This window comes from Acipenser ruthenus, chromosome 10 (genome assembly GCF_902713425.1).
Source record: "Acipenser ruthenus chromosome 10, fAciRut3.2 maternal haplotype, whole genome shotgun sequence".
NCBI lineage: Eukaryota > Metazoa > Chordata > Actinopteri > Acipenseriformes > Acipenseridae > Acipenser > Acipenser ruthenus.
The window spans coordinates 20771576-20786118 of NC_081198.1; the positions used below are offsets into that span (position 1 = coordinate 20771576).

The window sequence follows — 14543 nt, forward strand, 5'->3', positions numbered from 1 at the left end:
AATCCAGGACGGAGCCTGCCTCACTCCACACCTTCCTCGCCTCCAGACATCCCCAGAGAACGTGACCGACCGTTTCTTCCTCTCCACACTTCTCTCTCGGGCATCTGGGTGACCTCCCCAGATTACATGCATGCATCACCGCTCGAACTGGCAATACATCGTGGGCTACCAACCAAGACAGATCTCGATGCTCGTTCATCAGGGCAGGATGGCTCGCATTCTGCCACACTTCTGGCGTCTCGTCTAACACAAGGCCATGAACCGGACACATATCCCCATTACCCTGCAGAAAGTTAAACAGAGATTTACCATTAGCCACAATTTCAGCCTTACATCCTTCCAGCCCCTTGGACATCACAAATCTTTTAAATAACGCATAATGATAGGGCAGATCAAAGGCTGTTGGCACAGACAAAGGCACGGACATCAACTTTAACTTCCTCAAATAGGAACTAATATAGAATCTCACAAAGCAGGCCCCTTTTGACACACCATTCAGACACATAGCAAAATGCAATGCACAAAACTTTGACATTAAAAACGTCTGGACATCTGGCAACCCTTTCCCCCCCTTTAATTTGTCCTTCCCCACCACACTCCTCCTCACTCTCTCCCATTTCCCCTGCCAAAAAAAACGAAACACAGCTCTGTTTAGCAGCGTTACCACATTCCTAGATGGTGGGAACACGACCGCCACATACAACAACAGTGGCAATATTACCCCCTTTACCACCATCACCCTCCCCTCCATCGTAAGCCTCCTCAGCCTCCAAAACCCTAGCTTTTTATTGACCCTACTTCCCACCTCCTCCCAGTTCTTACCCCCTGATCCATTAGCATCAAATTTCACCCCCAGAATCTTAATGCAGTCTTCCTTAACTTTTAATTTTATACTACCCCTCCCGTCCCATTTCCCGTAGAACATTGCCTCCGATTTCTCCTGGTTCAGTTTAGACCCAGACGCACGACAAAAAACATCAGCTTTCTCCAAAGTCCTCTGAATGGACAACTCATCCCGACAGAGGACATTGACATCATCCATATACAAGACACATTTAACCTCCTGCCCCCCACTCCCAGGAATAGTTAACCCTTTATACACTGGGTCCCTTCTCAAAGCTTGTGCCAGCGGCTCCATACAACAGATAAACAGGAGCGGAGATAACGGACAGCCCTGACGGACGCCACATCCCACACTAACTGGATTTGACAGACACCCATTTACCAATACCCTGCTATACACACCCTTATATAACAGGCCCACCCAGTCTAAAAACCTCTTTGCAAACCCCATTTTTCGCAGAACACCAAACATGAACTGATGCGAGACCCGATCATACGCCTTTTCAAGATCTAAATTTAGTACACATAATCGAATTCCCCTGTCTCTCGCATAACAGATGACATCTCTCATCAATACCAGGCTGTCCGTGATCTTCCTACCTGGAACGGCACAAGTTTGATCCGGGTGGATAACATCCCCCAGCACATCCCTCATACGTTGAGCCAACAATTTACTGAACAATTTAAAATCCTGGTTCAACAATGTAATTGGCCGCCAATTTTTCAGCTCAGCCTTATCCCCCTTTTTAAAAATCAATGTAATAATGCCCTCTCTAAATGAAGGTGGAAACTCCCCTCCCTCCTCCCCACACTCCCGAAACAAGGCCAACAGATCTGGTGCCACTAACTCCCAAAACTTTAAATAGAACTCCACAGGGAGTCCATCCCCCCCCGGTGTCTTGCCCAGCCTCACCCCCCTGACCACCTCATCTAACTCTTCCCTCGTAAACTCTTTGTCCAACTGCCCTCCATCCCCCACCTCCCGCTCCAAATGTCCTAACACCTCCTCCATAGCCCCCATTTCAATTTCTTTCCTTACATAAAGGCCCCCATAAAACTCCTCCACCACCCTCAACAGCCCCTCTGTAGTCTTAACTAAAGCCCCATCCCTCCCTTTCATAGAGTCTATAAATTTCCTCCCATCCAGCACCTTTTTAAAAAAATACCGACTACACTTTTCATTTTCCTCTAAATGCTTCTCTCTGCTTTTAAATAAGAGCCCCTTCACCCTCCTCTCTACCACCCCCTTCAGTCTCTTTTTCACTTCCCTGATCTCTTCACTAAAGTCCAGCCCTGCATTGTACAATTTAGTTAAACTCTCCAGCTCCTTGAACAAAACCTTCTCCTGCCTTCTCTCCCTCTCTGCCTTCCTCCTCCCCGCCCAAATAAAGAAATGTTTTGTTTTCTCCTTCACCAGATCCCACCACTCTGCCTGGGACCCACAAAGGTCCTTTAAGGACAGCCACTGGCCATACCGCTCTCTAAATACCTCACACACCCAATCATCCTCCAACAACTCGCAATTTAACTTCCACACACCCCTCCCTACATCCACACAACCTGTAAGGTCAAAAGCAGCTTTCAGCGCACAGTGGTCAGAGAAAAACATTGGCACCAGCACACACTCCTCGCACTCCACCCTCTGTGAGACAAACACAAAATCAATCCTGGACGCCTGGGTCCCATCCCCTTTCACCCAAGTGAAACCTCTTTCCCCCACATTGTTCACTTTAAAACAGTCCACTAGTCGAAAGTCCTCCACTATTTCTTTTAGCATTTTACTAGATTTATCCAGCTTGAACCCCTTCTTTCTCTCTCGCCTATCCTCCATTGTTAACCCACAATTAAAATCCCCTGCTACAATAACCGGCCTGCTCCTCACTAATTTAACCCTTAAATCTTCAAATAAACTAGCCCTCCCCTCCACCTCTGGCGGAGCATACACATTAATTAAGCTAAAACTTTTCCCAAAAAATTCCGCCTCCACCTCCAGCACCCTACCTTTTTCAATCACTCTATGATCTTTAATCATAAACCCCTTATTTTTAATCAAAATTGCTACCCCATCTGATTTATTTTCATTTGATCCGGACCACACAGATGGCCCATAACCCCACCTCCCCTCATAAGTACTATAGTCCTCCAACCCAGGGATACCACACTCTTGCAAACACAAAATATCACACTGTATCCCACTCAAATATGACAACACCAACGTACACCTATCACTACTTTTAATACTCCTAACATTTATAGTAACCACACTCAGAGCCATTGCAAAACAAGCTAACAGCCATACACATACAGAATCCTGCATCAGGATATTTTTAAAAGGGGCTCCTCCCCCTCCCCCTCCTGGCCAGTTACCACAAATTCCTCCCTCATACTTACCTCACCCGAGGAAAACACTACGACCCCCTCCAGATCCAGGAACGGCTCTCCCCCATTCTTCTCCGCACCACCATCCCCTCTATAGTCACCCCTAGAGGAAACGACTGAACTGGGGGATGAAAAAAACTCCTGTCCTACTCCCCCACTTCCCTGCTTCTTTTTCTTCTTCCCCTTCTTCCTCCCCTCCACCCTCACAAACCCATCCCCCTCCTCACTATGTAACTTCCTTTTCCCTGGAGTCCACTCTTGATCCATATCCTCTGAGTTACCATCCTCCTCCTCCTCCCGTCCTGTTCCCTCAACACTAGCCTCATCCCGCTCCCGCTTTGCACACGGAATACCGCCCCCTCCATCATCCTCCACAGAGCTTACCACCCCACTCCCCCTATACACCTCCTCCCTGCTCCTTCCACTGGACCCCTCCCCTGGGTCCTCGCTCTCCTCCTCTGATGGGGACACCATCAAATCTTCCTCCAGAACAGATCCCTGCTGATCACTTCCCCCCTCCCCCTGTGCCTCCCCCTCCCTCCCCTCCTCCCTCACCTCCCCTCTATTCTCCTCCCTCTCACCCCCCTTCTCCTGCTGCTCACTTCCCCCTTTCTGCCTCCCCTCACCCTCCTCCTCCTCCTTCTCCTCCTCACTCTCTTCTCCCTCCTCATACCTCTTAGCCCTATTGGCAAAGGATCTAGGACAATTCATGAAAAAGTGTGTCTCACTCCCACACAGATTACACTTCCTCTGAACTTCACATTCCCTAGCCATGTGCCCCTCCTCTTTACACACATTACACACCACTCTCTTACACACCACCGCTAAGTGCCCCACACCTCCACACTTCCGACACACCTTAGGCTGGCCGAAGTAATGCACATACCCCCTGTCAGCACCAAGTGCAATGTCAGAAGGTATGTGCAGAAACCCATCATATGTCCCTAAGCCTCTCCACAGCTCACACACCACCCTCCATGCCCCAGTCCACACCCCATCATCATCCCTCACTTTTATAGCCTCCCCCTTCACATGGCAATACCTCCTCAACCAAGTGCACACGTCCTGTCCCTTCACCATCTCTGAGCCCATTCTCACAATCACAACCCTTCGTGCATTATTTGTCAGTTTCTCCAAACTCAACTTCTTAATCAGATCATGTCCCCTTAGGTTATGAAACCTGCTCACACACTCCATCATACCCGCTTCAGACATAAAACTTACATCCCATTGGCCTCCTTTCCCTGTCGTAATAATACAGTTTAAATCAATAGGCATAAACCCCAACACCTTCTGTACAACCCCTCTGGAAAACTCAAGCCTATTCAAAAACAACTTCTCCTCCCCCTGCTTCGACTCATTTATAGAGAACCTAACACAATTTAAACGGCGTCCCCCAACCCTTGGACCCGCCATTCCAATAATTTAAGAAGCAATAGAAATATTGAAAAAAACACCCAAAAAGGCAAAAGAAAATACTTAACTAGAAAGCAGATAAGGTGCCCTCAAAGGGTCCCCCTTACCTGCTAAGCAAAACTGGCTCCTGGTCTTCCCTCCTTCGTCCACCACCTCAGCTACCAGCAACCAATATTGCCACCGTTTACCGTTACCGTTTACCGTTTACCGTTTACCGTTACCGTTACCGTACCTTACCTTACCTATCGCTTCCAAATCAAGCTGCGGTCAAGCCACACACTTGATCTTAGCCAAAAGGCCGAGAAGCGATGGCGACTTGGCCCTTGCCCGGGGCCCCCCAGCCCGGACGGCACAGGGGGATTCAAAAGGTGGGTGCAAAATTTCAAGCACAAGCAGACCCCAAAAAAACGGGCTGCTGCTTCCAGAGGGGAAATGTGCAATTTAAGCAGGAGAAAACAAAACAAAGCAAAAACACACACATAACACCAAAAACAAAACATAAACTGGCGGAGTGCGTCTTACAAATAGTCATGCCAAGCTGCTATGCTGTGCAAGGTGCCTTGGGTAACTACAACTGTGCCTCGCTGGCTGGCTTGCTAAGAAGGTCCTGGCATAGGGACATGTTCCACCACACTTGTCTGGTTAGCTGCATGCTCCCAGGAAACAACCTGCTGCTGTCTACATCATCACCACATGTGAATAAAAGAAAGAAAGACAGCAAGAAAGAAAGAGAGAAAGAAAGAGAGAAAGAGAGAAAGAAAGAGAGGAAGAAAGAAAGAGAGAAAGAAAAAAAAAAGAAGTAAAACGGCGGGAAAACTTGCATCAACACTGGCACTCTCCCTCCAGCAGGGGTAGACAAAATGCTCACAGGAGAGATCCAGATCTGACTTTGACCAACGTTAGAGAAAGGTGTGCACCGTTCCCGGAGGTACTGCAATACCGGGCCGATGCGTGGAGTGGACGGAGCAAGCCCCTGTTCCATCTCCCGATTCCAAAAATCAATTTAATATATGGTCCCCTGATAGGGGACGTATCAGATATTAAACTGATAAGAACAGATTTTTTTTTTTTTTATTTATTTTTACAATCAACACAATACACAATTACAAAACTAACACATACAATTCACAATAACAATAGTTAACAGGCACCTCTAAAACACGTTTGTACAAAAGAGTGCATGTCCTTAAATAAAGTCCTCATCCTGCCTTGACAAGCCCAGACACTCCAACCTAGCACCAGCACTGCCCGGCCACTTCTCCCACCGCCAGATCCTCTCTGCTTCTTCACGCCCCCTCCTGTTGACATCACGCAATACATAGTCCCGTATGGCCCTTTGGCCGATCTCATAGGTCACACGGCAGCTCAAGGTCTCAGATTTCAAGACCAGGATATTCCTTGCCTTCCACAGGGCCTCCTTAAAACAGTTCACCACACACCAGAGCTGCCATGAGCCTTCCTCCTTCTTTGGGCCATACAAAACCAGCTGTTCCTCCAACAGGTTGCCTTCCATCCACACAGCCAACAGGGGGGACGCCTTTCTCCACAAGCGCCTGGCAGACTCGCACTCCCACAACAGATGGCACACCGATTCCTCCGCCCCACAGCCCTGAAAAGGACAGCTAGGGGTCTTGCACATCCCTCTGCCATGCATCACCGCTCTCACCGGCAACACCTCATGCATGATAAGCCAGGCCAGGTCTTTATGCTGGTTCATCAAAGCAGGATGGGCAGCATTCCACCACACCTTCTCTGGATCACCTACTGCAACCCTCTTTATAGGACATGTGGTCACACTCTCCTGCACAAAAGAAAGCAGTTTTCTTGGTTTTAAAAGCAGGTCTTTGTCAACCTTCCCCGTCAGTTTCCCCTTTAAGAACTCTTTAAACACTGCATACCCAAAGGGAGGATCAAAAACAATCGGGACAGTAAGGGGGATCTTTAAAATTCCTAGAAACCTTAAAAACGCCCCCATAAAAAACCTCACAAACAAAGCCCCTTGACACTCCCCTCTTAACACCAATTCAACATGCCTGCAAACTGCGTGAACATATAAAAACGTTTCCAATTCCGGAAGCCCTTTACCACCCTTTAATACCCCTTTACACACCACCTCTCTCTTCAAACGCTCCCACTTGGCACCCCAAAAAAACCGAAACATCTGCCTTTTTAAAACTGTGATAACAGCCCTGGGGGGTGGGAAGACCACTCCCACATACAGAAGCAAGGGGAGAATGACCGCCTTGACAATGAGCACCTTCCCCTCCAGTGTCAGGCTCCTCTGTGTCCACAGCCCCATTTTCTGGCCCACTTTCTTTGAGACCTCCACCCAATTGCTCAGACCAGATCCTGTGGCGTCCATCCTTATACCTAAAACTTTTATAAAATCAGTTTTCACGCATACCCCAACATCCGGTACCCCCTCCCATCCCCCAAACAACATGCACTCCGACTTCTCCTTATTCAACTTGGACCCGGAGGCCACACAAAAACACTCACACTGCCACAACACTCGTTTAATTGCTCTCTCACTCACACACAACACATTCACATCATCCATATACAAGACGCACTTTGCCTCAGCTCCTCCACCCCCCGGGATAGCCAGCCCCCTGATCACCTTGTCTTTACGGAGGGCCTGAGCCAAAGGTTCCATACAACAGATAAAAAGCAGGGGGGACAGCGGGCAGCCTTGTCTTACTCCACTCTTGATATCAATTTGACCGGATAGCTTCCCATTGATACTCACTCTACTCCCTATATTACTATAGAGGAGACTTACCCACTTAACAATTTGATCTGTAAACCCCATTTTTCTCAAAACCTGGAGCATAAACTCATGAGAGATCCTGTCGTATGCCTTTTCCAAGTCCAAATTCAAAAGGCATACCGGCACCTTACGGTCCTGTGCAAAAAAGACAGCATCTCTCAGTAAGATAAGGCTATCCGTAATCTTCCGCCCTGGAACGCCACAGGTCTGATCCGGATGGATCACCTCTTCTATCACCGTCCTCATTCTGCAAGTTAAAATCTTAGAAAAACATTTGTAATCCACATTTAAAAGGGTTAGAGGTCTCCAGTTTGCCAGTTCCTCTTTACAGTTCTTCTTAAAGACCAGCACTATAATCCCCTGTCTAAAGGATGCCGGCATCTCCTCCTTCAGCAAAGTCTCATTGAACACCCTGGTTAAGTCCGGCCCAACCAAGTTCCAACAGGTCTTGTAGAATTCTCTGGGCAGACCATCCCCGCCCGGCGTCTTCCCGTCCCTGAAAGACTCCATAGCAGCAGCAGCCTCCTCCAGGGAGATCACCCCGTTCAATACCTCACCCTGACACACCCTCCTCTCCAACCCCTCCAACATATCACTCACCATGCTCTCATCAATCACCTTCCTTTCATACAACTTGGTGTAAAACCTCTCAGCCACATCTATCATGCCCTCCGTCTCCTTCCTCACCACCCCACTCTCATCTCTCAACCCATACAACACCTTACTGCCACTCATCACTTTCTTAAAGAAGTACCTAGAGCACTTCTTGTTCTCCTCCAAATGCCGCACCTTACTCTCCACAATCACACTCTCGGTTCTCTTTACATGCAGCACTTTTAATTTGTTCTTAATCTCACACACATCACTCGCCACATTACACCCCATACTCCCCAATTCATACATCCTATTCAACTTCCTTTGCAACCGGCTCACCTTCTTTCTCTCCATTTTTGCCATCCACACCCCCACTTCCACAAAAAACTTTTTAATTTTATTTTTTATACACTCCCACCACTCACCCACTGAATCAAACATTTCTTTCAATGACTGCCACCCCTTGTACCTCCTCTCAAACTCACTCATAACATCCTTATTCTTTAACACACTCACATTTAACTTCCACACCCCTCTCCCCACCACACACACCCCTTCCAGTTTCACCTCCGCACACACCATCACATGGTCAGAATAAAACACAGGCACACACACACATGCCACCCACTCCACTTCCTTTGAAGAAAAAATAAAGTCAATCCTAGAAGCCCTCACACCCGTTGTATCCGACCACGTGTATCCCGATAGCCCTGGATACAACCTCCTAAACCCATCTACTAATTGAGCATCCTGCACAATACTCCCCTCACCCTTCCTATCACTCACGCTTAACACACAATTGAAGTCCCCTCCCCAAATCACAATCTTTGATGTTTTCACAAACACCCTCAGTTTCTCAAAGCACTCAACCCTTTCATGCTTATCTGGCGAGGCGTACACATTTATAACCCTCACCTCCTTCCCCATCCACTCCACATCCACTACCACAGCTCTCCCACACTCAACCACAGTTTTACTTTTAATCTCTATATTTTTATTTTTGAATAACACAGCCACACCTGCATTCTTACAACCATTTGCCCCTGACCACACCGATGCACCATACACCCACATACTCTCAAATTCCTTATAAGCTTCTCTAAAGGGGAGACCACACTCCTGTAACAGCAGCACATCTGCCTTTATACTACCCAAAGAATCTAAAATCATTTTGCACCTATCCTTACTCCTCACACTCCTCACATTAATAGTTGCTATGGACAACGCCATCACAACACTCAACCAAATTATTAGTGACCTTACCATTCTGAATTTGAAGACTCCTCACCCACTTCACCCGCAAAAACCTTCACCCCCATATTGTCTAAAAAGGAATCACTACCACCCTCCCCCGCTCTCCCCTCTCCCCCATACTCTTCTCTCAAGGACCCAACAGAGCTCGGCGACGAGCAGACCACCTCCGCTCTCCTGACCCCTCGTTTTTTTTTTTCCTCCTTTCCACCACCCCCTCCGTCCTCACACCCCCATCCCCATCCGATTTCCTTTTACTTGGACCCTTCTCCTGATCCATCCCACTCTCACCCTCCTCCCCTTCTTCTAATACCTCCTCGCCCTCCCCTGCCCCATTCTTCCCTGAGCCCCCGGTATCTTGTGCCGCTCCCCCCCCCTGACTCCCTCCCCCCCACTCCCCCCTATTGATCTGCACCTCCACCACACTCCCTGTGTCACTATCCTCATACTCCCCTTCTGACTCTGATACTGCAAGGTCCCCGGCTAGCTTACTTCTCATCCCCCCTTCCCCCCATGCTTACTCTCTCCCTCTCCCTGCTCACAACTCTCCATCCACTCCTCCCCTCCCCCATGCTCACTACCCTCCTCCTGCCCCACCCCTTCACCCTTCTCCCTACCCTTCCCCTCTTCCTCTCCCTCCCTCGCTTTCTCCTCCTTCCATCTCTCCCTCTGTCCCTCCCTATCCTCTCTTTCTCTCTCCTCCCTCTCACTCTCCTCCCTCCCCCTAGTCCTATTTGCAAAAGAGTGGGGACAATTACTAAAAAAATGCTCTCCACTCCCACACAAATTACAAGTCCTTTTCATCTCACACTCACTCGCCACGTGCCCCTCCTTCTTACAAACAGTGCAAATGATTTTTGTGCACCCAGCTGCTAAGTGACCCATCGCCCCACACCTCCTACACAATTTAGGCTGCCCAAAATAATGCACATAGCCTCGGTTATTCCCCAAGGAGATCTCCGATGGTATAATCCCATATCCCTCATACCCACTCCTATCCCTCTTCAAACTTACACGCACCCTCCAGGCTCCTGTCCATACATTATCACTATCAGTTACCTTTACTGCTTCCTCCACTGAATTACAGTACCTTGCTAGCCATGTACATACATCCTTACCCTCCACCATCTCTGAACCCATTCTAACTATCACCACCCTTTTTGATGTGTCTGTCAGAACTGTCAGCTGAAACTTCTTCATCACCTCACTTTGAAGAGACTGTTCAAACAGCCCCTGGCACCTCTCCATAGACTCTCTCTTACAAAAACTAACATCCCATTCATTCCCCTTCCCCACAGAAATCAAACAGTTCAACTCTTCAGGCTTAAATCCCAATTCCTTCTGCAGAATTTGCCGTGAAAACTCAAGCCGGTTTAGTTCAATTTTCTCCACCCCAACCATATACTCGGCTTTAATGCCAATCCTCAAACAATTAAAGCGACGCTCCGAAAACTTCCGGAAAGCCATCTTGATCTACACTTTACAACCAAACAAGAAACACAGATATAATAGAACAAAAGGCCCAGATAAGGTGCCCTCAAAGGGTCCCCCTTACCTGAAAAAACAGCGAAATACTTACTGAAACGGCCCCAACAACTCTCTCCTCAATAGGACCTCAGATACCAGCAAACAATATTGCCACCGTTTACCTTACCTTACCTTACCATACCGTACCGTACCGTACCTTACCTTACCTTACCTATCTCTTCTCCAATCAACTGCTGCGGACAAGCCACACACACTTGATCTTAGCCAAGAGGCCGAGAAGCGATGGCGACTTGGCCCTTGCCCGGGGCCCCCCAGCCCGGACGGCACAGGGGGATTCAAAGGTGGGTGCAAAATTCCAAGCACAAGCAGACCCCCAAAAAACGGGCTGCTGCTTCCAGAGGGGAAATGTGCAATTTAAGCAGGAGAAAACAAAACAAAGCAAAAACACACACATAACACCAAAAACAAAACATAAACTGGCGGAGTGCGTCTTACAAATAGTCATGCCAAGCTGCTATGCTGTGCAAGGTGCCTTGGGTAACTACAACTGTGCCTCGCTGGCTGGCTGGCTTGCTAAGAAGGTCCTGGCATAGGGACATGTTCCACCACACTTGACTGGTTAGCTGCATGCTCCCAGGAAACAAACTGCTGCTGTCTACATCATCACCACATGTGAATAAAAGAAAGAAAGACAGCAAGAAAGAAAGAGAGAAAGAAAGAAAGAAAGAGAGAAAGAAAGAGAGAAAGGAAGAGAGAAAGAAAGAGAGAAAGAAAGAAAGAGAGAAAGTAAAAAAAGAAGTAAAACGGCGGGAAAACTTGCATCAACACTGGCACTCTCCCTCCAGCAGGGGTAGACAAAATGCTCACAGGAGAGATCCAGATCTGACTTTGACCAACGTTAGAGAAAGGTGTGCACCGTTCCCGGAGGTACTGCAATACCGGGCTGATGCGTGGAGTGGACGGAGCAAGCCCCTGTTCCATCTCCCGATTCCAAAAATCAATTTAATATATGGTCCCCTGATAGGGGACGTATCAGATATTAAACTGATAAGAACAGATACTACACTTGATCTTAGCCAAAAGGCCGAGAAGCGATGGCGACTTGGCCCTTGCCCGGGGCCCCCCAGCCCGGACGGCACAGGGGGATTCAAAGGTGGGTGCAAAATTTCAAGCACAAGCAGACCCCCAAAAAACGGGCTGCTGCTTCCAGAGGGGAAATGTGCAATTTAAGCAGGAGAAAACAAAACAAAGCAAAAACACACACATAACACCAAAAACAAAACATAAACTGGCGGAGTGCGTCTTACAAATAGTCATGCCAAGCTGCTATGCTGTGCAAGGTGCCTTGGGTAACTACAACTGTGCCTCGCTGGCTGGCTGGCTTGCTAAGAAGGTCCTGGCATAGGGACATGTTCCACCACACTTGTCTGGTTAGCTGCATGCTCCCAGGAAACAAACTGCTGCTGTCTACATCATCACCACATGTGAATAAAAGAAAGAAAGACAGCAAGAAAGAAAGAGAGAAAGAAAGAGAGAAAGAAAGAAAGAGAGAAAGAAAGAAAGAAAAAAAAAAGAAGTAAAACGGCGGGAAAACTTGCATCAACACTGGCACTCTCCCTCCAGCAGGGGTAGACAAAATGCTCACAGGAGAGATCCAGATCTGACTTTGACCAACGTTAGAGAAAGGTGTGCACCGTTCCCGGAGGTACTGCAATACCGGGCCGATGCGTGGAGTGGACGGAGCAAGCCCCTGTTCCATCTCCCGATTCCAAAAATCAATTTAATATATGGTCCCCTGATAGGGGATGTATCAGATATTAAACTGATAAGAACAGATACTACACTTGATCTTAGCCAAAAGGCCGAGAAGCGATGGCGACTTGGCCCTTGCCCGGGGCCCCCCAGCCCGGACGGCACAGGGGGATTCAAAGGTGGGTGCAAAATTCCAAGCACAAGCAGACCCCCAAAAAACGGGCTGCTGCTTCCAGAGGGGAAATGTGCAATTTAAGCAGGAGAAAACAAAACAAAGCAAAACACACACATAACACCAAAAACAAAACATAAACTGGCGGAGTGCGTCTTACAAACAGTCATGCCAAGCTGCTATGCTGTGCAAGGTGCCTTGGGTAACTACAACTGTGCCTCGCTGGCTGGCTGGCTTGCTAAGAAGGTCCTGGCATAGGGACATGTTCCACCACACTTGTCTGGTTAGCTGCATGCTCCCAGGAAACAAACTGCTGCTGTCTACATCATCACCACATGTGAATAAAAGAAAGAAAGAAAGCAAGAAAGAAAGAGAAAGAAAGAGAGAAAGAAAGAAAGAGAGAAAGAAAGAAAGAGAAAAAAAAGAAGTAAAACGGCGGGAAAACTTGCATCAACACTGGCACTCTCCCTCCAGCAGGGGTAGACAAAATGCTCACAGGAGAGATCCAGATCTGACTTTGACCAACGTTAGAGAAAGGTGTGCACCGTTCCCGGAGGTACTGCAATACCGGGCCGATGCGTGGAGTGGACGGAGCAAGCCCCTGTTCCATCTCCCGATTCCAAAAATCAATTTAATATATGGTCCCCTGATAGGGGACGTATCAGATATTAAACTGATAAGAACAGATTTTTTTTTTTTTTATTTATTTTTACAATCAACACAATACACAATTACAAAACTAACACATACAATTCACAATAACAATAGTTAACAGGCACCTCTAAAACACGTTTGTACAAAAGAGTGCATGTCCTTAAATAAAGTCCTCATCCTGCCTTGACAAGCCCAGACACTCCAACCTAGCACCAGCACTGCCCGGCCACTTCTCCCACCGCCAGATCCTCTCTGCTTCTTCACGCCCCCTCCTGTTGACATCACGCAATACATAGTCCCGTATGGCCCTTTGGCCGATCTCATAGGTCACACGGCAGCTCAAGGTCTCAGATTTCAAGACCAGGATATTCCTTGCCTTCCACAGGGCCTCCTTAAAACAGTTCACCACACACCAGAGCTGCCATGAGCCTTCCTCCTTCTTCTTTGGGCCATACAAAACCAGCTGTTCCTCCAACAGGTTGCCTTCCATCCACACAGCCAACAGGGGGGACGCCTTTCTCCACAAGCGCCTGGCAGACTCGCACTCCCACAACAGATGGCACACCGATTCCTCCGCCCCACAGCCCTGAAAAGGACAGCTAGGGGTCTTGCACATCCCTCTGCCATGCATCACCGCTCTCACCGGCAACACCTCATGCATGATAAGCCAGGCCAGGTCTTTATGCTGGTTCATCAAAGCAGGATGGGCAGCATTCCACCACACCTTCTCTGGATCACCTACTGCAACCCTCTTTATAGGACATGTGGTCACACTCTCCTGCACAAAAGAAAGCAGTTTTCTTGGTTTTAAAAGCAGGTCTTTGTCAACCTTCCCCGTCAGTTTCCCCTTTAAGAACTCTTTAAACACTGCATACCCAAAGGGAGGATCAAAAACAATCGGGACAGTAAGGGGGATCTTTAAAATTCCTAGAAACCTTAAAAACGCCCCCATAAAAAACCTCACAAACAAAGCCCCTTGACACTCCCCTCTTAACACCAATTCAACATGCCTGCAAACTGCGTGAACATATAAAAACGTTTCCAATTCCGGAAGCCCTTTACCACCCTTTAATACCCCTTTACACACCACCTCTCTCTTCAAACGCTCCCACTTGGCACCCCAAAAAAACCGAAACATCTGCCTTTTTAAAACTGTGATAACAGCCCTGGGGGGTGGGAAGACCACTCCCACATACAGAAGCAAGGGGAGAATGACCGCCTTGA

General features: G+C 48.1%; 4 non-coding genes across 4 annotated transcripts; all 4 read right to left on the reverse strand.

Moving 5' to 3' along the window:
* Window positions 1-5544: 5544 nt before the first annotated feature.
* Window positions 5545-5735, reverse strand: LOC117414415 (U2 spliceosomal RNA). Its single transcript, XR_009329991.1, has one exon. It is a non-coding gene; the product is annotated as a U2 spliceosomal RNA (small nuclear RNA).
* Window positions 5736-11646: 5911 nt separating this feature from the next.
* Window positions 11647-11837, reverse strand: LOC131738241 (U2 spliceosomal RNA). Its single transcript, XR_009329805.1, has one exon. It is a non-coding gene; the product is annotated as a U2 spliceosomal RNA (small nuclear RNA).
* Window positions 11838-12424: 587 nt separating this feature from the next.
* LOC131738215 (U2 spliceosomal RNA) lies at window positions 12425-12615 on the reverse strand. Its single transcript, XR_009329779.1, has one exon. It is a non-coding gene; the product is annotated as a U2 spliceosomal RNA (small nuclear RNA).
* A 584-nt stretch (window positions 12616-13199) lies between these two features.
* LOC131738486 (U2 spliceosomal RNA) lies at window positions 13200-13390 on the reverse strand. The gene has a single exon (XR_009329992.1). It is a non-coding gene; the product is annotated as a U2 spliceosomal RNA (small nuclear RNA).
* Window positions 13391-14543: the final 1153 nt, after the last annotated feature.